Genomic DNA, 26,815 nt, shown 5'->3' with positions numbered 1-26,815 from the left:
AAATATATATTAAAAACTATATTAATTCTAGGATCATCACTAAAATTCAAGAATCTGGACAACCCTGCCTTGAAAAGTAGTCTTTTGTAATTTTCAATGCAAAGACCATTCTTTGTTTTACTTTTCCAAACTCTGTGAGATGTTTCTTAATCAGGCTAGCTTTGGATGTCTCCATCTTTCCTGTGTGCACATTGTGGTTAAAGACCTGGCAAATATTTAGCAAGGAGCAGCAAAGAGCAAGTTGCTAAACTGGGGTTAAGTTGACATTTCTTTTCCAGAGGACTGCATCCACAGAAGAAATGGAAGTGTGTTTGGGTTTCCAAAGGATATTTGAAAATGTGTTTGCCTGTCAGTAAATCAATTTCCCCACATATAGATTAATTAATCAGTAATTCATAAAAGAGTGGCAGAATTAATGAAGAAGGCTTTTGTTGACAAATAAGCCAAGAGGACAAAAATATAAATGAAGAAAGCAGTCACATATCTGGGAATTATTCTCCTTCCTTGTGATCATGGACCAGTTTCTGGTGTCTAGCTATGGTGTGTACATATTTAAGCACATACACATAATAGCACTGCACATTTGTACATATCATATCATCATAACTAATTTCCAGTGCTGAGAGAAGGAAATTTATAATGCTTGAGTCATGGATATAAGAAATCCTCTTTTTTCCCTTACCCAGTTAACTCCATGATTGAACTGTCTTTTCTGCTCTGTTTTTTTGCTGATGCACACAGAATGTGGCATTCTGTGTTATGATTATGGAGAGGAATACAACAGCAGCATCTGGGCAGAATGGGACATGACAAGTTCAACTGGTGCAACCAGCTATGATGGGCAGTTTAATTCAGTGACTCAGTAAGGAAATGAGAATGATCCAAACTCATTATAGGGAGACAAATTGCACTTTTTTCATTGGGCATGGATGTCTCTCCCCTGTGATTCTCACCCAGAGTGCCATGGTACAGTGGTGTCCTTTAATCTTCCCAGTTGCATGGTGAAATTTTGATCATTATATAAATTGCATTTATGTCACAATTGAGGGATCATATTTTGAGAGTAATATGGACTGCATGAAGCAGAGCCAGATAAACCTGTTTGAAAAAGACGTAATAGGCATAGCATGTCAGGCCAGCATTAAGGATTGATCCTGTGTGTCCTGGAATGTATGAGAATTTTTATTTTAGAGAAAACAGTTTAAGTGCCTTAGGACTGAAGAGCAGCCAAAGAATGCATAACTGTGGATATTTTTATAAATACAGTGAGTTACTGAAACACTTTAGTGGAGATTGTATTGTATTTATTGCTCACTTGTTTAGTGTTTTTTGGAATTTTAATCCCTTCACGTATGCTGCCCCAAATCCTAGTGCTCACAGGTGTGTCAGCCTAGATACAAAAGAGAAGATTTTGTATGATTCTCTATATATGAAGTTCAAGAACAGGTAAAACTAATCCATAGTGATAGAAGAATCTACAACAGCAATTATCTGAATGTGTGTGTATGTGGGGGTGGTGGTGGTAGTGGTGGCGATGATTGGAAAGAGGCAATATGGACTTTCCTGGGTGATGAGAATGCTCTATATCTTATTTTGAGTGGTGGTTACTGGGGTATATATATATATATTTGTTAAAACTGATTGGACTGAACACTTAAGACCTGTGCATTTTATTGTGTTTAATGATCTTTCAATAAAAACAGACAAATGCATTACAAAAAGTGTTCCCAGTAAACAAAAATGCTGAGAGGCACTGCTCTTCTGGTTAATTCAAAGTTTGGTTACTTCAGTCTAGGCTATTTGTCATGGGTTTGTCAGGGGTTTCATGAAAAACTTCCTTTAGATGTAAAACTGAATTCACTGAAGCCAAATAGAGGCAGCGCCCTTCATATTTTGTAACAATTTTATTTTTTGTTTTAAGTGATATATTTCTCAAAGTCAGGGTTATTCAGTCTTAAATGTCACGCCATGTGGAATTCATTCCAGCCATGAACATTTGCTTCTAGTGAGCTGCTCAGCTAGGGACACAGCGCCCTCGGGGTCTTGTGAGACTCCACTTCATTGATCATTTCTCCCACCAGAAGGTCCACTGGAGGACTGGGCCCATGTCTTATTTATCACTGTATCCCCAGCACCCAACATGTGGCCTGGCACACAAGGTGAGGGGCTCAGTCAAAGTTTGTCAAATGAGTGATCATATATGAATAGAGAACTATAAGCTTAATTGGTTAATTCATTAATTCAGGGGATGGTCAAGAACTAGTTCTTGATGCAGGGAAATCAGGCAGAATGAACTATAAGAAGCAAAAGGAGTTCTGGATTTTACATATTTTCATTCAGTGGCTTGGAGTGGTGTGGTATTAAGATGTAGAGCTAGAGACTGCAGGCCTAGGGTAGAATTGGGCCCTTAGGGTGGTAGAACAGGGAGTATTAAAGACATACCATTTACATTATAACTAAGTATCCCTTTTTTGACATTGGCAAGAGGCAACTTTAGGACAAAGGAACGACTTATTACATCATAAGTTGTGGTGCAGGCTGAGCATATAGATTTTAGAAAAGTTAAAAGCCATGAATAAAAACCTACATTGAGTCAATGGACATCTGAATGCTTGAAGATCCCCACATGTCTCAAACCTGGGAGGTTGACACCAAGGAAACAACCAAGTCCTTCTATCACACATCCCTCCAGTACACGAGGTGCTGAATGCAATAAATTCTTGTTCTCTAGCTGAGTTGGTGAATGTAGGAGTGTTTCCTAATGGTTAGAAAGGTTGGTTAAAAAAATAAGGCTGCAGATCACTGTAGCAGCCTTTCTATGGAAACCCAGGACCTTAAGGGATAGTTTGCTCTTTAAGGCTATTATGAATTTATCCTCCTCACAAGTGTCCCACCTCTCAACTTGGTAAAGTCTGCAATAACTGCTGTTTTATGACTTGCATCTGGTCATAACACAAGAGATTGATAGGGTCTTCCATCCTACCTGGAGGGAAGACAGCACATTCAAATATATGGCCTCCCAATAGGTATTTCATGACACAAGCCAAAAAGGTTTGTCCAAGATTCATACAGACAAATGTGGTTAGTACCCACATCTGTAAACAGCATACCCAATTTTCAAAGCTTAAATTCTGACCCTTTTGGGTTTGTGGTATCCTTATTAGAGCCCATAATGTGTTAAAGGATAAACTATGCTTTTTCAAAAAGCATTTTAGATTAACATCTTGTAGGGAAAAACTACCACCCCCACCCCTGTATTTATTTTTATTTTTCCATTTGCTTATCTCCTCTCCCCACTCTCCATCCATTTCTCTTAAATCAGTCTATTTTCAAGACTAGCATAAGCTGTTGACAGCTTTATGCAACTAATAAAAAAGTTTAGAAAAAAATAAATGCACTAACTTTCTGTATTATGAAATCCAGTGCAAAAAAAAAAAAAAAAGAAAAGAAAAAAGATCTCGCGTAGGAAATGTTAAATGCAACTTTGGCAGAGGGTGCTGGAAATGTGATAGGAAAGGATGACTTCAATTGTATATGAAAGAACAAAAATCAGGGGCTATTAATGTAGCTAGAGATTGGGATTCAGGTATTACAGTCTGTAATTCATTATGACTGACAGTTGTGAGGAGAAATCAGAGTAGGGCTAACCAAAATACCATACCTGAAAAAAAAAAATCAGCAACAGGACTTCAAAACTGATCCCTCACATATCAACCTGATCTCTCCAAGGGGATTCCTTTCCAGTTAAATGCTGTATTTAATAATGCAAATACATTTCTTTGGAGAGATTTAGTACTTTAATTATATTTCTTATGTGTCTACAGATCCATAAACGTACATTATCCTTTTGTTTTCTTTATCTTTAAAGGAGAATTTGAAAAATAGTAATAATTAAAGGTGTGTGTGAGCCTTTTTGGAGTCTTTTCATTTCTTGTGTGGAGGGTTCACTAGTACTCTGTATATGTGGCTAAAGAACATTTTGGCCATACCTTTAGGCCATCTAAGCAACGGTTGAAAGTCTAAACGTCATTTAATCAGCTATTTGCTTTGTCTACAAAGAGATGATGATTGTTTTGACATTTTTCTTCTTTCTAAAATGCCTTGAACTGAGCATTCATTTCTGTATTGTAAAAATGTTGCTTAGCTCAGTATGAGTTGGAAGAAAAACATTGGAAAAATTTAATTTCTAAAATATTTTAATTGGAACATTGTGGATCAGACCCAGAAAAATATTTTTGACCCAAATGTTGGAATAAGTGTTATTGTACAAAATAGGCAGAGTTTATTAATAAACTAATAGTGCTGTTTGAGAATTTATTTGCATATCTATACCTCATGGAGTGGGTGAGATATTTTAAAGTCAATTGACCCTTTAAAAAATCCTCCCATTATACAAGTTTGCAGTTGTTTCTCCTACATATGTACAGAGCTACTTGTAATGGTGAAGCTTGTTGGAAAGCTGTGCTACTCAAAGACCACCCTCCTCCCAGCCTGCATCTGGGAATGCCAACAATGCTTAATATAATGGGTCACATCTGTCAAGGAGGATTACCAATTGTACCTGTGATACCCTGTAATTAGTAACCCTCAAATGGTTCCAGCTGCTATTTCCCTGAGCATTTGCCTTGGTATAATCTTATAGGAAACATAACTCAGAATTATGAGTATTGATGTCCAAAAGATGCTGTCTGCATTGAACATTTTCTTCTAACGTGAAAACCACTCTTTTCTTTTAGCTCTCACCAGGTTTACTATATGGTCTTTCATCCAGGGAACAGTGTGGAATGTGCTTCAGCTTGTTGAGAAGAGATTTGAGTGTTGACTTTGTTTCAGGGCATAAATTCACCCATAAATCATATGAAGAGTAAATATGTCTGTTTTCTGTGTGTTTGGGTGATTTGAATATGAATATGAGGCTGTAACTGGAGACTATACAATGGGAAATTGACCTTTTGCTTGCAAAGGGGCTTTGCTATTTGGTTGGCTCATGGATACATCTGCAAATGCTGGCATGCTGGGTTGTGTTTGCAGATCAGAATCCATTATTCACTAAAACCTAAGGTGTAGTATGGAAAATGGAGGGTTTTTTTTTGTTTTTAATATTTTGTTGGATTTCCTTGGGTGACTTTCCAGTGGAAATCTGCCATTTCCTAAATGGCTGTCTAATAAGAATGAACTAAATCTACACCCTCAATTCAAACCATGCAATAAAAACTTGCTAGATGGTATAAAAATTAAAAAGTGGAAATGAAACAATATAAAATAACTAAAATAAAGTATACATATTTATTTTTAATATATTTATGCACATGCTCTTGTAATAGGCAACATCCTTCTAGGCATTACAGCAAAGACACAAATTGGAAAAGGAAAAGATTGATTGAATGCTACAAAACCAGAAATTAAATCTTTCATATGTTAAAAAATCTGTAATAAAAATTAAAGGAAACAACAAATGTGTGTTTGCAACATATCTTAAGTGTAATCTGTATACTTAAACAGTTCTTACAAGTTAATTAAAAAAAGATAAAAACCCAAATAGGAAAATGGACAAAGGACATAAATAGGTAATTCACAAAGAAAGAAATAAAAATAGTCAATAAATACTTGAAGAAAATTTACCTTCATTATAAATCAAATACAACCAAAATCCATCCCTCACATTAGCAAATTTTAAAGATTGATGATAACTTGTATTGACATATGTTTGAGGAAACTGGATCTTCCTTTACTGAGGGTGGAATGTAAACTGGTAAATCTCTTTATGGGGTAACATGACAATATGTACCTAAATCCTCAAAATATACAATTCCCCTTCTAGGAAGTTACCCTAAAGAAATAATAACAGATGCTTGGAAAACAGTGGCCTTAAATATATTCATTGCACCACTGTTTTTAATGGTGAAATTATAAGAACAAAACAGTAGAAGATTAGTTAAATGAATTATGTATAAGCATAGGTTGAGACATTATGTGGTCATATAAAGTCATGTTTTAATAGAATATTTGTTGACCTGGAAAAACAATCACAATCTGCACTGTGGCTAAAGAAAATAAAAACAGTTTACAAAATAGTATGGCATGTGCCATACATTTTATAAATTCTATCTATCAATCTAGAAAGAGACAGACAGATATAGACAGAGTTATAGACAAATACATAGAGGACTAGTAAAATAATAAATACTACATAATAGTTATATTGAGGTGGTGAATTACAGGCATGCTTCTTCTTTGTTTCCTTTGAGATATATTACTTTTGAAATTATGAAATAAAAACAATAAAATTTATCTAAGATAAGAATTAAATTATATAAAAAGACACATCAGTTCCATCATGGTAAAGTATTGGCCATGACCAGACTTTAAGACAATGGCTACATAAGCCAAGATTGCCTTTGGAGGCCCACTGCCATTTTTGTGCCTTCTTTCTTTCAGTCATCATGCCCAATAGGGATCCAGAGTCCTCAGTGTATTCATCCATTCATTCATCCATTCAACAATCATTTGTTGTGTTCATATTATGTGCCAAGCTCAGCAGTCATCCCTGGTCAATGTTCCATACTGTAGACATTTCCTAGTTGTTCTTATGTACACTTACTTATCAGTCCTAGAGCCTTTCCTCAGACCCTGTTATGCGACTGGCCATGACATCTTTTTAACAAGATCTCTCTGCTGTGTTAAACAGGTTATACCAGTATGATACTTGCACATTAAGAGGGACTTTATGTGCCTTAACTCAAATGAGTGACTAACGTGAAAATTGTGGGCAACTTTATTGGGCTCTGCCTGCCAGATGATGATACTCTTTCCTGCTCATACGTGTTCTAACAAGACAGCATGCTTCCAAATATTTTACCCCCTGCAGGGCCTTGGCTATCCTTCTTAGGGTCAGTCCCCTGGCCTGATGCTGCATTATCAAGGTGCTTTTAGATATTAGTAATGCATTTCATTTCTTAAACTTTCTTTATCCTGTCCTTCCCCCTACTGTGGCTTTTCTAGTTCCTGCCATCTGCCCTGCTTTTTTTGCCCTCTGGCATTTGCATCCTTTTAATCTAATCTACAACCTGCCCTCTTGCCTCTGACTTGCACACTTACTCTGACCCAAACATCTGTTCTAACTTTCCTCAGAACCAGTGTTCATTTTCTATCACTGACATGAAAATTAACATAAAATAGTGGTATAAAACAACACAAATTTATTACATTGCAGTTCTGGAGGTCAGAAGCCTGAAATTGGTCTCAATGGGCTAAAACCAAGGTGCCAGAAGGGCTGTGTTACTTTCTGGAAACTCTAGGGGGAGCATCCATTTCCTTGCCTTTACCAGCTTCTGGAGTTTGCCTGCATTCTTTGGCTTGTGACACCTTCCTTTATCTTCAAATCCAGCAATATTTCGTCTTTATGACCATTCGTCCACAGTCACATCTCCCTCTGACCAAAGCTGAAAAATGTTCTCTGCTTTCAAGGACCTGTAGTAGCTGCCCAAAAGATATGTCCATCCTCTAATTCCAAGAAGCTGTAAATGTTACCTTATTTGGAAAAAGGGTCTTTGCAGATGGAATTAAGTTAAGGATCTGGAGATAAGAAGATCATCCTAAATTATCTGGGTGCGCCATAAATCCAATGACAAATGTCCTTATAAGAGAAAGGCAGAGGGAATTTTGAAACAGGTAGAAGAATAGAAGACAATGTAACAACAGAGACAGAGATTGGAATGATGTGGCCACAAGTCCTGAAATGCTGACAGCTACCAGAAGGTGGATGAGGCAAAAAAAGAGAGTTATCCTCCAGAGTCTCCAGAGGGAATGTGGCCCTGCCAGCATCTAATTTCAGATTTCTGGCTTTCAGAACTGCAAGACAATAAATTCCTGTTGTTTTAAGCCATGAAATTTGTGGTAGTTTATTACAACAGTCACAGTAAACTAATATAAAATCCACATGATTACGTTGAGTTCTCCCAAATAATTCAGGATAAGCTCCCCATCTCAAGGTCCTTAATCTTAATCATATCTGCAAAGTCCCTTTTTCCATGTAAGGTAACATATTCACAGCTTCATGGAATTAGGGCCTGGATACCTGCAGAGTGGTATTATTCTGCCTACGACAGTACCTAAATAGACTGTTCACCCCTTGTGCTGGTTTGGATGTATTATGTCCCCTAAAACACCATATTCTTTAATGCAATCTTGTGGGAGCAGACCTATCAGTGTTGATTAGGTTGGAATCCTTTGATTGAGTGTTTCCATGGAGATGTGACTCAATCAACTGTGGGTGAGACCTCTGACTGGATAATTTCCATGGAGGTATTACCCCATCCATTCAGGATGGGTCTTAATTGAATCACTGGAGTCCTATAAAAGAGTTCACAGACAGAAGAAGGTGCTGCAGCTTAGGGAGATGTTTTGGAGAATGCCATTTTGAAATGTAACCTGGGAGCAAGCATATGCCAATCACCTGCCTTCCCAGCTAACAGAAGTTTTCCAGACACCGTTGGTGTTCATCAGTGAAGGTACCCTACTACTGATGCCTTTGGACATTTGTATGGCCATAAGACTGTAACTTTGTAGCCAAATGAACCCCCTTTATAAAAGCCTATCCATTTCTGATGTTTTGCATAACAGTAGCATTAGCAAACCGGAACACCCCTAAAACCAATTTTGACCATGACCTTCATGAACACAGCTAACGCTCAGGTTATCTTTTATATTTTGCTCCTAGCCATACTTAATTGTCTAGGATCTGTCTCCTGGGTGTCAATGTGGAATAATAGAAAGCACACAAATGTGGAGCCAGGCAGACCTGTGTTTAAAACCTGTCTCTTTTCTAATTCTCTGTGAATCATATCCTTGGGCAAATTATTCAACCTCCATGAGCTTGTTTCCTCATCTTTATATATGGGTAGTTAAATGCACACTATAGAGTCATAGTGAGAATTAAAGGATATAGTATATATGATATGCCTGGCACATAGTGGACACTCAACGAATTGTTGCTTTCCTTTTCCTATCATCCTATAATCTATGAACCAGTGGCAACCCATAGTCTTGATATAGATGGTCTGCTGAAGGAGATATTTTTGTATAGGGACTTTCTAATTTTCCATCAAATCCCACTATGTAAATAGCTTTCTAATCAGATCACATATAAGGTTTGCCCTCATCTCATTTCATTTTATTTTGTAAATGATGTTATACCTATACAACACTAAACTTCCCGATTGAAAAAGGACAAATCCTACCAAATTGGCTACTGGGAATAACACAGCTATAATAATAAATAAACAAACATTTATTGTGTACATTCTATGTGTTAAATTTTGTTCTATGCACTAGGGTATGAGATTGACATAGTACCTATCCTCAAGGAATGGGGAAGACTGATAATTAGCTAGAAGATCAGTGCCATAATGGGCACAATCATAGGAGAGCATGAAATAAAGGCTTCCTAGAGAAAGTTATATCTCAGTTGTTATCTAAAGAGTGACTACAAATTAGTTATGTAGATTCCTCTTATCCTCCTTTTGTGGTTTGAATTGTGCCCCCCAAAAAGATATGTTCAAGTGCTAACCCCAGTCCTATGAATGTGATGAGGCCAAACTGGATTAGGGTGGGCCTTAATTCAATATGAATGGTGTCTTAGTTTGCTGGACTCCTATGACAAGTATAGGATGGGTTGGTTTAACAACAGGAATTTATTGGCTCACAGTTTCAGAGGCTGGAAGTCCAAAATCAAGATACTGGGCAAACTTGATTTCTCCTGGAGTCTGTATGTTCTGGTGCTGTCTGCTGGCAATCCTTGGGGTTCCTTGGTTTGTATCTCTGCCCCCTGTCACATGGTGATGTCGTCTCCTTTTTGTCTTCTGTGACTTCTGGGTTCTCTTTATAAGATCTGCAGTAATATAGATTAAGATCCACTCAGATTCAGTTGGCCATACCTTAACTAAAAATAACATCTTCGAAAAGTTCTATTTACAAATGGGTTTGCACTCACAGGAATGTGGATTGAGATTAAGAACATGTGTTTTTAGGGTACAAAATTCAACCTACCACAAATGGTATAATTACAAGAAGAGGAGAATACCATTTCAAGAGAGAGACACAGAGGGAAGGTCATGTGGAGATTGAGGCAGAGATTGGAGTGATGCATCTACAAGGCAAGGAATGCCAAGGATTTCCAGCAAACACCAGAAACTAGAAGAGGCAAGGACGGATTGATTCCTATAGGTTTCAGAGGGAGCACGGCCTTGTGACACCTTATATTTGGACTTCCAGCCTTCAGAACTGAGACAATAAATTTTTGTTGCTTTAAGTTTGTGGTACTTTGTTATAGCAGTCCTAGGAAACTAAGACATCTCCACCAAAGGCAAGGGAGAAAAAAAGAAGGATGTAATTGCTACTACTATTAGCTAATATTTTTGAGCATCTACTATATACCAATAAGTGCTTTACATAATATCTAATTCAATACTCAAAACAACATATGAGGTTAGTACTTTTATATTTCTATTTTCAGATGTGGAAACTGACACACAAATAAAGTAATTTGCCCAAAGTCTCAGAACTCAGAGAGGGTGGAGCCAGTTTTGAACCAAGATAGGTTGGCTCTTCTTTTCTCCTGAAATAAATTTAATTGCTCCTGTAATTCTTTCCTCTCTTTTTCATCAACAATTTCCCTCCTTTTCCCTCTTCACTGGATTATTATCAGCCCTCAATCATGCTGCAATCATTTCCATTATTAAAAAGAATCAATTTCTCTTTCCCTCTGTGATGGCTAATTTTATATGCCAACTTGGCTGGGATACGGTATCCAATTGTTTGGTCAAACACTAGTCTAGGTGTTGTTGTGTAGGTATTTTGTAGAGGTGATTAACATCTACAGTCAATTGACTACAAGTAAAGGAGATTAACCTTGATCATGTGGGTAGGTCTCATCCAATCAGTTGAAGGTCTTAAGAACAAAAACCGAAGTTTCTGGGAGAAGAAGAAATTCTGCCTCAAGAGTGCAGTATCAACTCTTGTCTGAGTTTCCATCCTGCTGTCCTGCCCTACTGATTTCAGACTTGCCAGTTCCCACAATCGTTTGAGTCAATTCCTTAAAATATCTCTCTTTCTCTCTCTCTCTCTACACACACACACACACACACACACACACACATCCTACTGGTTCTGTTTTTCTGGAACACCCTGACTGATACACCCTCTTTACAGCAAAACTCTTGAAAGAATTGTCTTTACTTGCTGTCTCCATTTCTCTTCTCCCATTCTTTCTTGAACACACTCCAGTCAAACTTTTACCCACACTTCACTGAAACTTCTCTTGTCAAGGTCACAGATAACCCCTGCATTATTAAATTCAAAGATCAATTCTCAGTTCTCATGTTACTTGACTTTTGAGACTATGTCAAACAGACGATCATTCTCTTAGCTTCAGGACATCATGCCTGGTTTTCTTCCTATCTCCTTGTCTGCTTCAGTTTCCTTTTGCTGGTTCTTCATCATCTCCCCAACTTGTTAACGTCAGAGACCATAGACTGCTTCCCATTGCTATCCACAATCACTATCTAAGTATTTCATCCTATTTGGATGAAATTTAAATTGGCAGTCCATAACTCTCTACCAAACACCAGACTTATCTACCCAACTACCTACTTGTATCTCAATTTGCATGTCTAATAGGAATATGAGACTTAATGTGTCCAAAACCAAATTACTGATATTTTCCTTAAGACCTGCATCTCCCATTGTCTTCTCTATTGCAATTAATGGTCACTCACTTCTCCAGTTGCTTAGACTAAAAATCTTGTCATCATCCTTGACTTTTCTTTTTTTTCTCACTCCAACAGCTTCCACATTAAAACAATCTTAATAGTTCAGTCTTCAAAACATATTTAGAAACTAAACCCTTTTTATCACCTCTAATACCACCTCCTTGGCATGCCTGGATTATTGCAATAGCTTGTTAACTGAGCTTCCTTATTCCATCCTTAGCCTTCTGAGAGCAGCCTGAGTGATCTTGTTAAAACCTAAGTAGACAATGTCATTTTTTTTTATCAAAACCCTCCAATGGCTCTTTATCTCACTTTAAACAAAAGCTAAAATCTGTACAATGACCTAGGAGGCCCTACCCCAGTGGTTTTTAACTCTTACACATGTGAATCACCTGAGGAACTTATAAAAATACCATTGTCTGGGCCCCCTCCTCAAAAAAATTGAAGCCAAATCTCCAGGGCTGGGTAATATGTAGTGTCTCTCAAGCATCTACAGTTTTTAAAAGTTCTCCATGTGATTCTAAGGCCCAGATAGGATTGAGAACTCCTGGCCTCATTACTCTATGATCTCATCTTCTACTACTCACTATCTGACTTATTCTACCTCAGTGACAATGGCCTCCTTGATAGAAGAAGCCAGGCACACTCTTTCCTCAGGGTCTTCATACCATCTGTTTCCTCTACCTAGTATGCTTTTCCACAGTTCCCAGCCTGGCTTACTCTCTCAACTTCTTCAGGTTTTTGCTCAAATGCTGTCTTCTCAGTGTGACTTTCCCTGACACCTATTTAAAAGTGTATCCACCTTCTCTGCTTTATTTTCATCCATAGCACATATCATCATCATACATACTATTGTTTTTTTTTTTAAAAATCAGTTTTATTGAGATATATTCACATACCATACAATCATCCATTCCATGGTGCACAATAAACTGTTCACAATACCATCACATGGTTGTACATTCATCACCACAATCAATTTTTGAACATTTTCCTTACTCCAGAAAGAATGAAGATAAGAATAAGAATAAAAATAAAACTAAAGAAGAATACCCAAAGCATTCCATCCCCCCATCCCACTCCATTTTTCCATTTAGTTTTTGTTCCCATTTTTCTACTCATCTGTCCATACACTGGATATAGGGAGTGAGAGCCACAAGGTTTTCACAATCACATGGTCACACCATGTAAGCTACATAGTTATGCAATCGTCTTCAAGAATCAAGGCTACTGGGTTGCAGTTCTACAGTTTCAGGTATTTCCTTCTAGCTATTCCAATACACTAAAAACTAAAAAAGGATTATCTATATAGCACATAAGAATGCCCTCCAGAGTGACCTCTAGACTCCATTTGTTTCATTTCGCTTCCGCCTTTGGGTCAAGAAGATTTTCTCAATCCTGTGATGCTGGGTCCAGGTTCATTCCTGGGAGTCATATCTCAGGTTGCCAGGGATATTTATACCCCTGGGAGTCTGGTCCCATGTAGGGGGGAGGGCAGTGAATTCACTTGCCGAGTGGGCTTAGAGAGAGAGAGAGGGGCCACATGTGAGCAACAAAAACGTTCTCTGGGGGAGACTCTTAGGCACAATTATGAGTAGGCTTATCCTTTCCTTTGCAGTAACAAGCTTCATAAGGGCAAGGGAAGCCCCAAGATTGAGGGCTTAGGCTACTAAATTGTTAGTCCTCAATGTTTGTGAGAATATCAGTAATAACCCAGGTGGGGGAAGTCCAACATTTCCACATTTTCCCCCAGTTCCTCAGGGGAGCCCTGCAAATATATTTATATTCTCTACCCAAATTACTTTGGGATATATCAGGATTTCACACTAATCTGTACAAACCTACCAGATCTCACTTCCTAGTCAAAGTTCCATGTAATTATAGTGTTTGAATAAACTGACTGTATAAGTTAAATTATTTAGTGTGCTGCATAAAGTATAGACCCCACACCATATAAACATCCCTTCCCTTGGTCTTGCACAGAAGTTGAAATTTTAAAACACAGTCAGTATTGTCATTTACCCTTTGGTCTGATTTGCTTTAGGTCTTACCAGATCCAGTTCCTTCATATCTCTAATTGAATTTTGAACTCTTTTTCAGCTTTTTGAACATTTGCTCTATGAGGTAATACTGGCATTCATAGCTGCTGAGCTCTAGCTTTGAGTTTCAGGTGTCACACAGATACCTAAAGTTCCAGAGACCAACCAGGTTATACACAAAGAGCTCAGCATCTTGGAATTTGGAGATAGCCATTACAACTCAGGAATAGATGTGACTGTTGTAAGAGCTTACAATCTAGGGACCATTACAATAAGCATTGCCCTGATAAGCTATACTCTTAAGATTCAATTCTCAGAGTTTATGCATTATAGTTAGCCCATATTAGTGCAGCATTATAATGTTTGTCTTTTTATTTCTGGCATACTTCACTGAAAATGCTGTCCTCAAGATCCATTCACCTAGATGTGGATCTGACAGCAAACAATTGCTTTACTTAATTTATTTTATTATGTATTTCCCCCAGCTTTTTGTAAGCCCTGTGAGGGTAGGGATTCTGATCTGTTTTGTTTAATGCTATATCCCCAGTGCCTGGTGCACTGCAGTCGCTCAATACATCATTGTTGAATGAATGAGTTATTTAATAAAATCACACACAATAAAACAAGGTTAGGATAACCAGGCAGTTAAATCAAATGAAGAGCAGAAGAAAGTCCATAATTAAGCAGGTAACTCTATTTGCTAACTAAGGGCAAAAAGGTGCACACAAACTCAGTCTACATGCACTCTAATAGAATTTGAGATGCAGATGCTAAAGACAGACAGGAGTTCCTAAACTTCTTTTGTCAATGGACCTCTTTTCCAGTCTGGTAATGCTTATGGAATGCTTCTCAGAATAATATTTTTAAATGTATAAAAAGAAATCCATAGACTAACAAGGGAAACCAATTATTTTGAAATGCCATTAAAATCATTTTCAAAAATGTTGTTATATGATAATAATAATGGTATATGCCTCCTTATTAACATATTAAATCATTGGTTAGCAAACTTTCTGTAAAGAGCCAGATAACAAAAATTTTCAGCTTTGCAGGCCATATAAGTGTCTGTGGCATCAAACTGACTCTGTCCTTGTAGCACAAAAGCAGCAACAGACAATGTGTAAATGAATTATCATAGTTCTATTTCCATAAAACTTTATTTACAAAAGCAGGCAGGGTGGCAGTTTGCTAACCCCTTTATTAAATAATAAGATCTTTATTTTTATACTGATTGGTCTAATAATTATCATAATTTTGAAGTAGCAGTGAGCATAAGTGATATTTTGAGATAACTATAACACCTGTAATGTGATAGGAAAATATCTGTGATTTTTGTTGGTAGTAAAATCACTGATACTTCTAATATTAGTATGATTTGTACATTCATAGTTGAAGGAAATTCTAAATTATGGTTAGAGGTAAGTGAAAATAAAGATCTAATATTTTTCCCATTGAATTTCACAGACCTTCTGAATTTTATCCATGGACTCCAGTATAAGAAGGCCAGAGCCAGGAGTTTGATTACCAGTTTAAAATACAGCTGGCTACACTTGAATAAACACTTCACTCAGAATGAATGACAAGCTCTTCTGAGTTGAATAAGTTTCGAATAGAGGCAGATACTGGTCACGCATAGTTTGTGGTGGTGATGGCTGGGGGTGGAGTGATGGTAAGAATTGATTTCCACAATATTCCACAGCTCCTAGTAAAGGGTTCTGGGAGCAGCTACTAGACAGAAACAAGCCTAAAAGGAACAAAAGAGAAGGCAGACCACAATTGTTGGGTTCACAGAAAGGCAATGGACAGGTTGGAATCTCCCAGCAATTTTTAAATTCTGAGGCAGTTGCACAAACTTATTCCATAGCCAATACTTAAACACTTTAGTGAGATTGGCTCTGTTGAATCTGTATATATAGTGAAAATGAATTTTATTAAGGGAAGTAGTGGAAGGCCCATGACCTTGACCAGAAGATAGTGGGTTCCATTTCTGTGATTCGTACATTACCCAGAAGCCTTCAACTTTTTAGAAATCCTGATAAAAACTCCAAATATCTCAGCAATAACTTTTAAACACCACAATTTTCACTAATACTCTCTCATACCAAATTATGCTTTATGGTGCAGTTCCAATGTAATTGTAGCTATTGCATTGATTGTGTCAGAAAATATATGTGGATCTAACCAGATCCAAGTAACAGTTTTTTCAGGACCCAGAAGTGGTAGTTCCCTTTAAAGTGGTAGTTCAAAGAAAAAGAAAAAGCCTGGTATTTTAAATTTCTGGCAATAATAGAAAAAATGCTAGGTATTTTTGATGAAGGAGTTTAAAGTGACTATAACACTGAATATATTGACTTCATATTTCAGTGCACATCCAGAGTTATTGATTAGAGAAGGACTGACTAAAGCCAAGATAGATTCGATAGAAATCACAGCCTGCTTATTTATCATGTCAAGAAAATGTACAAATCTACCTAGGCATAGGGGTATTACTTTATTGACACTGAATTAAGTCTTGGCTGAGTATCAAGTTTTTACCTGCAGCCTGTGGACTCCTTTCAGGACAATTCTTATTTGCATTTGAGCAAACAACTATGCCCAGAAGTACTTAAAAAATCAAAATATGGTAAAGCGTTGTTAATTGGTATTTGTGGTTTTACAAAGATATTTGGGTAAGGGAAGTTTTCCTTAATACTATTTATAAAGAAAGCAAATGAAGAACCATGTTACAAAGATAACTTGAGAAATACTCATTCATAGGTAAGTACTAGTATATGTTCCAGTTTGTTGAAGCTGACTGTGCCAGTTTGGATGTATTATGTCCCCCAAAACACTATTATCTTTGATGCAATTTTGTGGGGGCAGATGTATTAGTGTTGATTACGTTGGAATCCTTTGACTGAGCATTTCTATGGAGATGTGACTCAATCAACTGTGGGCAAGACCTTTGATTGGATAATTTCCATGGAGGTGTTGCCCCACCCATTCAGAGTGGGTCTTTATTGGATCACTGGAATTCTTTAAAAAGAGCCACACAGGCCCAGACCCAGAGCAGCTACGAGTGACATTTTAGAGAGCAACTGAGAGTGACATTTTGGAAGAGCTGCAGCTAAGAGAGGAAAAAATGCCCCAAGGGCAACATTTGGAGAATGCCATTCTGAAATGCAAGCTGGGAGCAAGCAGACACCAGCCACGTGCATTCCAAGCTAACAGAGGTTTTCCGGACTCCAGGGGTCTTTTTCCAGTGAAGGTACCTGTTGTTGATGCCTTACCTTGGACGCTTTATGGCCTTAAGACTGTAGCTTTGTAACCAAACAAGCCCCTTTTATAAAAGCCAATCCATTTCTGGTATTTTGCAAAATGGCAGTATTAGCAAACCAGAACACCACCATTGTGCAAAATGCTAGAAATGGATTGGCTTTTATAAAGGTTACTTACTGGGTTATAAATTTACAGTTCTAAGGCTGTAACAGTGTCCAAAATAAGGCATCAACAATAGGATACCTTCACTGAAGAAAGGCCAATGGTGTCTGGAACACCTCTGTCAGCTGGGAAGGCACGTGGCTGGCATCCACTGGTCCTTTGCTCCCAGGTTCTAGTTTCAAAATGGCTTTCTACAAAATGTCTCTGGGCTTCTGTCTCTCTTAGCTTCTTCAGCTCCTGTGCATCCTTGGTTGTTCTCCCAGGGCATTTCTCTCTAAGTGTCTGGGGATCCACTTTTAGCTTCTCTGGGTCAGACTCTGGGCTTCATCTCTTAACTTAGCATCTCCATATGTCTTTCTGTCTGCATCTCCAAGTGTCTAGGTCTGTGTCAGCCCCTGAGCTCTCTTAAGGACTCCAGTAAACTAATCAAGACCCACCCAGAAAGGGTGGGTTCACATCTCCATTGAAATAATTTAATCAAAAGATCTCACCCATGGTTGGGTGGGCCACATCTCCATGGAAACATTAAATCAAAAGTTCCCACCCTAATCAAAAGACTAATAAGTCTGCCCCCACAAGATTGCATTAAAGAACATGGCTTTTGTGGGGGACATAATAGATTCAAACCAGCACAGTACATCAATTAGAAGCCCGTCTGCTAAATAAAGGAGGATGTTAAAGCAAAGCGAGTAGTCTGAGAACAACCACTCAAAGGCATGTTCCTAAGTAATTCCCACTTAGAAGCACTTGGCTAGGTTAGTAGTATCTTAGCTAACATTTATGAAGCCCTTAGAATATGCCAGAATATGATATGTACTTTCATAGGTTAGGTTTTTATGTCTTTACAAGAGCCCTATTAAGTAGGTATTGGTGCTGTTCTCATTAACACTTGCAAAAACAGGCTCAGAGATGCTAAGTGACTTGCCAGATGTCACATAGCTGTAGAGCTGGGATTAAAAGTGGCTCTTCCTGACTCCAGAGTCTGTGCTCTTAACCACTACACTCTCCTGCCTCCTTACTTTATTTGAAAATATTATGTAATTCATCTATTCTCTTAATTGTGAATGAACTCACCCAGTTGTTTTGAATCATATGAGTTTTCCCTTATACTTGATGGGTGCGCCAATTTTGGGGTTCTTGAGTGAATTATTCCTTTCTCACAGTGAGGAGGGAGTAGGAAAGTATGGGAGAGAAGCAGACCAAAGTGTTTGAAAACCTTAAATTTGGTGTCTTTTAGTAATTAATCACTTGGGGCACTTGTTGCTAACTACAAACCAAATGACATTAAATTTTGGAAGACAAAGAATTAATCTGGTTTGCTACCGATTATTTCTCTTCAGCAGAGCAACTGCAGTGCAAGGGAAATAGCTTCTCATAAGTGTTAAATGCCTTATTACGGTTCAAATTCCCTTTTAATACTATTTATGCTGGCAAAGGTACATTACAAATGAAATACAGGGGAGGAATAATTCAAACTCCTCAGATGGTGGCATTTTGTAAACCTTGAAACCACAGTACAAATCTATCTCAAACCTCTGGAAATCCATCTTCATAGCATAGAGTAGGTGGGAAGGGGCTTGCGAATCCTTTTCAACCTGACAGCTCAAAAACCTAACTTGTTTTCTGATTTCTAAGCCATGACAGGTCAGTGGTGGTATATTTTCACTCCAGAAGCTAAGGACTCTTGCTAGAATATGGGGATCTGAGCAGCTGAGCTTTAATGCTAGACTCTGGGAAGGGGAGACAAAGAAAAGAGGAGAATGCAGTATATATCAGGCTTCTTCTGGTGTTTTTGTATGAAAACTATTTGATGATAAGCATTATAGTTTAGGAATCCCTGTGCCTTTATACACAATATCCCCATTGCAAATTCTCAACATGTATCTTGCTTGCCATCAATACAAATTGATCTGCACCATTCAGTCCACACTTCACTTAACCCTTAGTCTTTGACAAAGTCTATCTCCATATACTTCGAGATTTCAAATAACCTGTTTTCCCTCAAACATTACTCTACCATCCATCCAGTAAGCCTGAAATATCCACCATAATGTTCCAAGTATTCAATTTTTTTTCACTTATTAAATCTGTCCATCCATCCATCCATTCATCTGTCCATTCATCTAACATTTATTTCTGGTCTGCTCTGTGCTAGGCACTCTGCTGGATCCTGTTGATTAAAGCAGACATAGCCTCTGCCCTTTTTATAGTGTACAGCCTATTGAGGGAGACAGTCAATAAACAAATAAGGGAACACAGAAGTAATTCACTTCAAATTGTGCTAAGTGCTATGATGAATATGAATGCAACCGGGAACAATGATAGAAGACACTAGGAAGGGATCGACTTAGCCTACTCAGGTGGCAGTTCAGTTGACATCTAAGATATTCCTCTAAAGGGAACTCCATTTAAACTACAAATACATTATGTTATAGGAGTAATGCAGTAACTCACTAGAATAGTTAACAGAGGTTAGAACTCTGAGGGAAAGGGTCTAAGAATAAGTAAGTTTTTTGGTGGTATGTAGGTAGGGATGAGAAGAAGTAGACTAACTTTGAGCCCTTTCTATGTGCTTGGTTCTGTGCTATGTGCTGTTGCTTAAAAGGATATCTCTTTTCATTCTAATCTCAACACTGAGAGTGGGGTATTAAATCCATTCTATGCATAGGAAAACAGGTTCTGAGAGGTTAAGCAACTTAATCTAGGAGTAGGAGGGCTGAGGTCAGGGAATTGGGCAAATTCTAAGTCCTACCAAAAGGGAAACAGAGGAAAAAAAGGAAGAAGTGATATGATGTCATTGATCGAAAATGAATTAAAAGACCCAGTCCTTTCTTTAAATTGCTTACAACTCACCTGGAGAAAGACGAATTCTTGAGAAAGGACAAGAGAATATAATAAGCAACATATATAGTCAAGTCCAAATTGTATATTATTCCTGAGAAAGATAAACAAGGGGCATAAACAGAAGGAATCAGGATTCTCTGTAAAAGCTCTTGGGAGGAGGTTGTCAAAACCATCTCAACTGAAGACTTCTTTTAAATAAAGTGCTTGCTTCCCTTTGCTTGGGTGAAGTGGTTTAGATTTCAAGCAAGTTAGGTACAAAACAATGATTACTGATCTGTCGGGAAGGTCAACAGACACATAAAGATCATTGCATTATGAATCACTGAAAGCTGTATGGGTCCAGGCAACATCCCATCTGTGGGTACTATTTCAGGTCGAAATACATAATAACAATTGTTGTCCCCAGCTCCATGGTCCATCACTAAATTGTGACAGTGATTAAATGCAAAATGCAAATATTGCAGCATGTAAGTACAAATTTAAAACAACAACAGCCTCTTGTTGGGCAATATGGAAAGGCATGGCATTTGTTATTATACTTGCAAATGCAGCAATATTTACTATGGGTTGACACAGTGCTGCATAATCCAATAAAAGATGAGGGAAGGATTATAAAAAGCAGGACTGGAATATTGTGAGCAAAGAAGAACACTACCTTTAAGGAATCACAAAGGAAGGCACTAGGAGGGAGGAATAGTTTCAAGGTCAAATTTCCTTGGACATTTCTGAATCACTCCCATACTTCCAATTTCTTTCATGGATCAAGGCAAAATGCCAAATTATCAGCTCATTGAATTTTGTTGACATCACCAACCTCAATTCTAATTTCTTAATTTTCTTATGCTTTTTTTTTTTAATTTCTCATTTTTCTATGCACTGACAGCTCCATGAGGGCAGAAACTAGATCTGTCTTGTTCACCACTGTATCTCTAGCACCTAACAATGCCTGGAACATAGTAGATGCTCAATAAATACTTGATATTTGAATGAATAATTATTCTCATGGCTGCATTGGAAGGACTCATGGCTTTCCTTCTCTACTGAGGAAACTCCTTCAGGTTCCATATTTCTCCTTATTCAGTTATTCTTGCTAAATCCTCCCTATTTCATATTTTATTCCCTCAGGGATTCTCTAAAGAGAAAAAGTTTTCACCAACAAGATTAATACTTTCAGTCATTAAATTAATCCTGATCCAACCAGAAAAATGAAAACCATTCTAAGAGTTAGAAACAGAGGGAATTTAATGCAAAGAACTTGTTCATGGATGATGGTGGTACATACAAAGACAGCCTTATCTCCAGATCAAGAGTATGTAGACAGCAGCTCTCCTGACATATAATTCTGTTCTGAGCTCACACAAATCTATGGGTTGGAAAGAATCTTCCATTGGTTCAAGAAACTTCATTGGTTCAAGATCATCAGATGGCCATTATGTCATCCCAACATCTCTTCCCTTTCTACTTAGTCACAGAATGCTGATTTTCAGAAGGACATATTTCTACCCTGAATAGAACATTCTATTTCACTGCCTTCCTTGGATCTAGCTGTGGCCTTGAGATGAAATTTTAGGCAATGACATATAAGTAAAGGTATCATGTGGGACTTCCAGGAATGCTTTTAAAAGGGCATGGATGCATCTAAGAGGAGAGGCTTTTTGTTGTCCTGCCTTTCCTTCTTCTTTAGGCCTATAGTAAGGATATAATGGTTGGAACTCCAAGGAACCATAAGGTATCCTTGAGGGTGGAAGACACATGTAGGTTGATGCAGCAGAAAGACAGAAGACTACGTGTGTGATAGCATTGTGGAACCATTCTGCAGTTTTGGACTAGCTCCTTCCAAATCTCTTTCATGTGAAACAGAAATAAAACTTTATATTAATTAAGCCATTGTAGTTTTGTTTTCTGTTTTGTCTTTCTTTCTATTACATACAACTGAATCTAATCCTAACTAATACAGCTGTATTGCCCATATTGCACCTGGACAAATGGCCATTTAACTTTGGTTCAAATACTTCCAGTGGTTTGGAACTTACTAACCCTTGAGGCAGCCTATCTATCTTCAACAGCTGTCACTAATGGGAATCTCTTTTTATTGAGTATAAATTTATCTCTATGTAGATTCCACCCATAGGTCCTAGAATGGCTTTGGGGTCACGAAGAACTTTGTACTTCTTTTTTCACTTGTCATATGTTTGAGGATGTGCTCATGTTCGTCTGAGTCTGCTCATCTCCAGGCTAAACATCTCCAATTCTTTCAACTATTCCTCAAAAAATGTTTTTATTTTTTCATTTCATCAAGCTTTAGCCTAGGTTCATGTATGAGTTCACTCAACAAACTTTACAGAAAAGAGCTCCAGACTATAAGATTCAGCTGTGTTGCCCACAGTGTTGTTTATTTGATACATTAAATTGAATTAAGGAAAAAGTACTTTTTACTTGCTCTATGCCAAATTAGCAGCCCATTGCTTACATAATGGACGTCACAATTTTGGGTGGGGTAAAATCTAGGTTAAAACAAACACGATCATTTAATCCCATACTGTATTATAATCAGTGTGTGTAGCAAGAGACTTAAAGTTTTAATTCATTATTAACCACACGGTACACAAATCAGCTTCTCCTTTTTCACTGTAAGAAGCAACATTCCCAAAGTCATTATCTGTTGCTTAATCTGTTTAAACAAAGCTCCCTTCCTAACTGTTTTCTGTGGTGATAGCCATTCAGACTGTGGGGTTCTTATTGCCTGGAATGTCTGCTTAGCACCTGCCAATCACTTCTAATGGAAATATACTCCAGGCGTCTACTGAGTAACCATGTCTATGCATTGAAATATTGTACAGTCTTTCAAAATGCATGTCTAAGAGTTATACTTCTCCCCCTACCACTCCACTAGAAAAACAAAAGTATCCCATTCCTAGCTGTCAAATTCAATAAACTAATTTTGTTTCTCATCTCAGCTGACACCTCTGTGTTATTAGACACAGTTGACTACCCCATTTTCAAAATTCTCCCTTCCCTTGGTTTCTGACACCTCACACTTACTGCTGCTCATTCTCCATGGCCATTCCTCAGTATCCTTTTCTGGCTCCTTTTCCTCTGCATATCCTTTAATTGTTGCTGTTCTTCAGTGTCCTGATCATGCATCTCTATTTTTCTCACTTAATACCTTTCCCCTGGGCAATCCCATCCATTTCAGCATATGCTGACAATGTTTGCATCTATAGCTCCAGCTTTGACCTCTCTCTTTCTGAGCTTCAAACCAGTAGTTTCAACTGACACAGAGGCAGCTCCATCTTGAAGACTCACAGGCACCACAAATCACATATCTTCAAAGCTCAACTCAACCTTCCCCTCCACACAATCTACTCAGATACTCAAGCCCAAACTCTGGGAATTAGGTAGTTTCTTACCTTTTTATATTTATTCCTCCCAACAAACATGTTATGTAAATATTATTATCCCTGTAAAGAAATGGGGAAACTCATGCTCAGAGTGGTTAAGTAGCTTGCCCACAAATCTTTCAGCTACTACATGGAAGATTTTAAGCCATTTTGGTCTGACTGTAGAGCTGGACCTCTTAACCAATGTACCAAATCCCCAATAGTAGGCGATTTTATTGCAGGATATTTTTGTCTTCATCTTGAAAATGAGACTGCAAGACCCTGAAGGAATGGAATGCTAAAGAGAAAGGGTTGTTGAGGTGATTAGGTTAGGAGGGAAAGTGGGGTCCCTAAACAACCTGGGAGAAGCATAAGCTCAAGTACAGGGAACAAAAGGCAGCAGAGGGAAAAAATGGGTAGAGGCAGGGCAAAGTAGAAAGGGCCTCAGGCCAAAGTTTTCTTCTTTAGGCTCTTATTGGGAGACAACTGACCTCACTGAGGTTCAGCCCTGCCTGTAGGTGATTCCCAGGAAGGAAAAAGGAAAACCTTTTGGTAATTCGAAACCTTGATCCGTACATAAACTGTACTGAAATCAAAAGGGCCTATTGATTGATACACATGATTGGTAAACATGATGAATAGCTGCTGGACATAATAACTGGCAGTTACTTTGGAACAGAATCAAAGATTCAATTTTCATAGCGTGTTCAGCCATGAATATTACAAGGAAATTGAGGGAGTAAAATAATTATCCTTTATATATATATATACACAGTTTAGTCAAGCATATTTCTCTTGCTGTCATTTTTATTCTCTCCTCCCCCAATTTTTTCAACTGACTGTTTTTCTGTGACTTTAAACTAAACAATCTCTTCAGGAATGGGACTCTCAGTGAAAAACACTGGGAGAGAGAATGTCTTTAATCTCAACCTTCTATAAGTATCCTTTGCTTGAGAAAATCTGTTAAAACAATGTTGGCTGACAGACAAATCCTATTTTGCTGTTGCCTTATATTTGAACACCAGAAATGTGTTCCCATATGCTCCCCCAGCCCCAAAGGAATGTGTTACAAATACTGAGAGAAGTAGGCTGTCAAGAAGACATTTTTGTTGGATGGCATTGATGCCATGATTATTGGGCATGGGGTTGATTCTTTTGAAGGATCGTTTGTTTGGAGTCTGTCTTCAGATATAGGTCCACTTCTTCTCACTCTTCTTCAGGAAAAGGATTTCTCCTAAGCTTGGTTGACTTCCTGAGCATATGCCTTCATTCCTTCTATGGATCTAAGTAGTATCTAGAAAGTATAGGTGTAATGCTACCACTACATGCTGAGTTTTAACACTAGGTACTCTAAGTATGAAAATTCCTTATGTTCTGAGATGCTTCAAAAAGTAAATTAAATAATTGACTTTTTCCATTATTTAAACTAGAAGTCACATAAAATGAATCTATTTAAAACAAAGGATCATTGCAGTTAAAGCTCAGATTTCTATATCTCAATTATTGGTACTAGAAAATCCTATTGACTTTGTCATGTGATTTATGGTTTCATTTTTAAACTAGTTATGAAAAAACACTTACCTTTAAATAGCTATGGATTTATTTTTGAGACAACAAAGGCTATATATTCTTTAAAAATTGACAAATGGCAGAACTGAGAATTACTTTCATATGTCTTAATTTCTGAATCCCTTAGACAAGCTACATAATCTAGGGGTTGCAATATTTTAAATAATAACTTACACTATCCTATTTGTTTATAGTATAGTGTGAATTTATGGGTTAATAATCAGAAAATGCTTTGAGATTCTTGGATGAATCTGGGTTTTTCTATTCCAAGGTGTCTCACAGGCACATAATAATATAACTAGTTTGTGACTTGTGACATTTCATGTTCTTTCTCTGAATTATTTTGACTTTTTCTCAAGCTTTTTTTAAATTCAATTTTGTTGAGATACATTCACAAACCATACAGTCATCCACAGTGTACAATCAATTATTCACAGTACAATTATATGGTTGTACATTCATCACCACAATCAATATTTGAAGATTTTCATTACCACACACAAAAAAGAATAATAATAAAAGTTAAAGTAAAATAGAACACCAAAACATCCCATACTCCCAATCCCTCCCTATTATTCATTTACTTTTTGTCCTCATTTTTCTACTCATCTGTCCATACACTGAATAAGGGGAGTGAAAGCCAAAAGGTTTTCACAATCATGCGGTCACACAGTGTAAGCTATATAGTGATACAATTGTCTTCGAGAATCAAGCCTACTGTGTTGCAGTTCAAAAGTTTCAGGTATTTCCTTCTAGTTATTCCAATACTCTAAAAACTAAAGGGATATCTATATAATGCATAAGAATAACCTTCAGAATGACCTTTGACTCTATTTGAAATCTCTCAGCCACTTAAACTTTATTATGTTTCATTTATCTTCCTCCTTTTGGTCCAAGAAGACTTTCTCAATCCCTGATGCCAGGTCCAGGCTCATCCCTCAGAGTCATGGCCCACATGGCCAGGGAGATTTACATCTTTGGGAGTCATGTCCCACATATGGGAGAGGGCAGTGAGTTTACTTGCAGAGTTGGCTTAGAGAGGCCACATCTAAGCAACAAAAGAGGTTCTCTCGGGGTGACTCCTAGGCACAATTGTAAGTAGGATTAGCCTCTCCTTTGCAGTAACAAGCTTCATAAGGGCAAACCCCAAGATTGACAGCTCAGCCTTCTAAACTGGTAGTCCCCAATGCTTGTGAGACTATCAGAAATTCCCCAGGTGGGGAAGTTTAACATTTCCACATTTTTCCCCAGTCCCTCAAGGGGGCTTTGCAAATGCATTTCTATTCTCTGCACAGATTACTGTGGGATATATATTGGGGCTTAACACTAACCTGTACAAACCAACTAGATTTCGCTCCCTATTCAAAATTCCATGTAGTTATGGTATTTGAATATACTGACCATACAAGTTAAATATTATAGTGTGCTACAAAAAAATATAGATTTTACACCTAATAAACATCTGTCCCTTTGGTCTCACACAGAAGTTGAACTTTTAAAACACCATTAAAATCATCCTTTACCCTTTAGTCTGATTTACCTTAGTCCTAACCATGTCCATTTCATTTATATCTCTAATTGAAGTCTGACCTCTTTTTCAAACTCTTTAACATTTGTTGTATGAGGTAATACTGACATCCATAGCTGCCAGACTCTGGCTCTGAGTCTTAGGTGTCACACAGATACACAAAGTTCCAGAGACTGACCAGATTATACACAAACTGCTCAGCATCTCAGAATTTAGAAATAACCATTACAACTTGAGAATAGATGTAACTGCTGTAAGAGCTTGCAA

The sequence above is a fragment of the Choloepus didactylus genome, chromosome X, assembly GCF_015220235.1.
Source record: "Choloepus didactylus isolate mChoDid1 chromosome X, mChoDid1.pri, whole genome shotgun sequence".
In the NCBI taxonomy this organism is placed as follows: Eukaryota; Metazoa; Chordata; class Mammalia; order Pilosa; family Megalonychidae; genus Choloepus; species Choloepus didactylus.
This window is presented reverse-complemented; position numbering follows the sequence as displayed.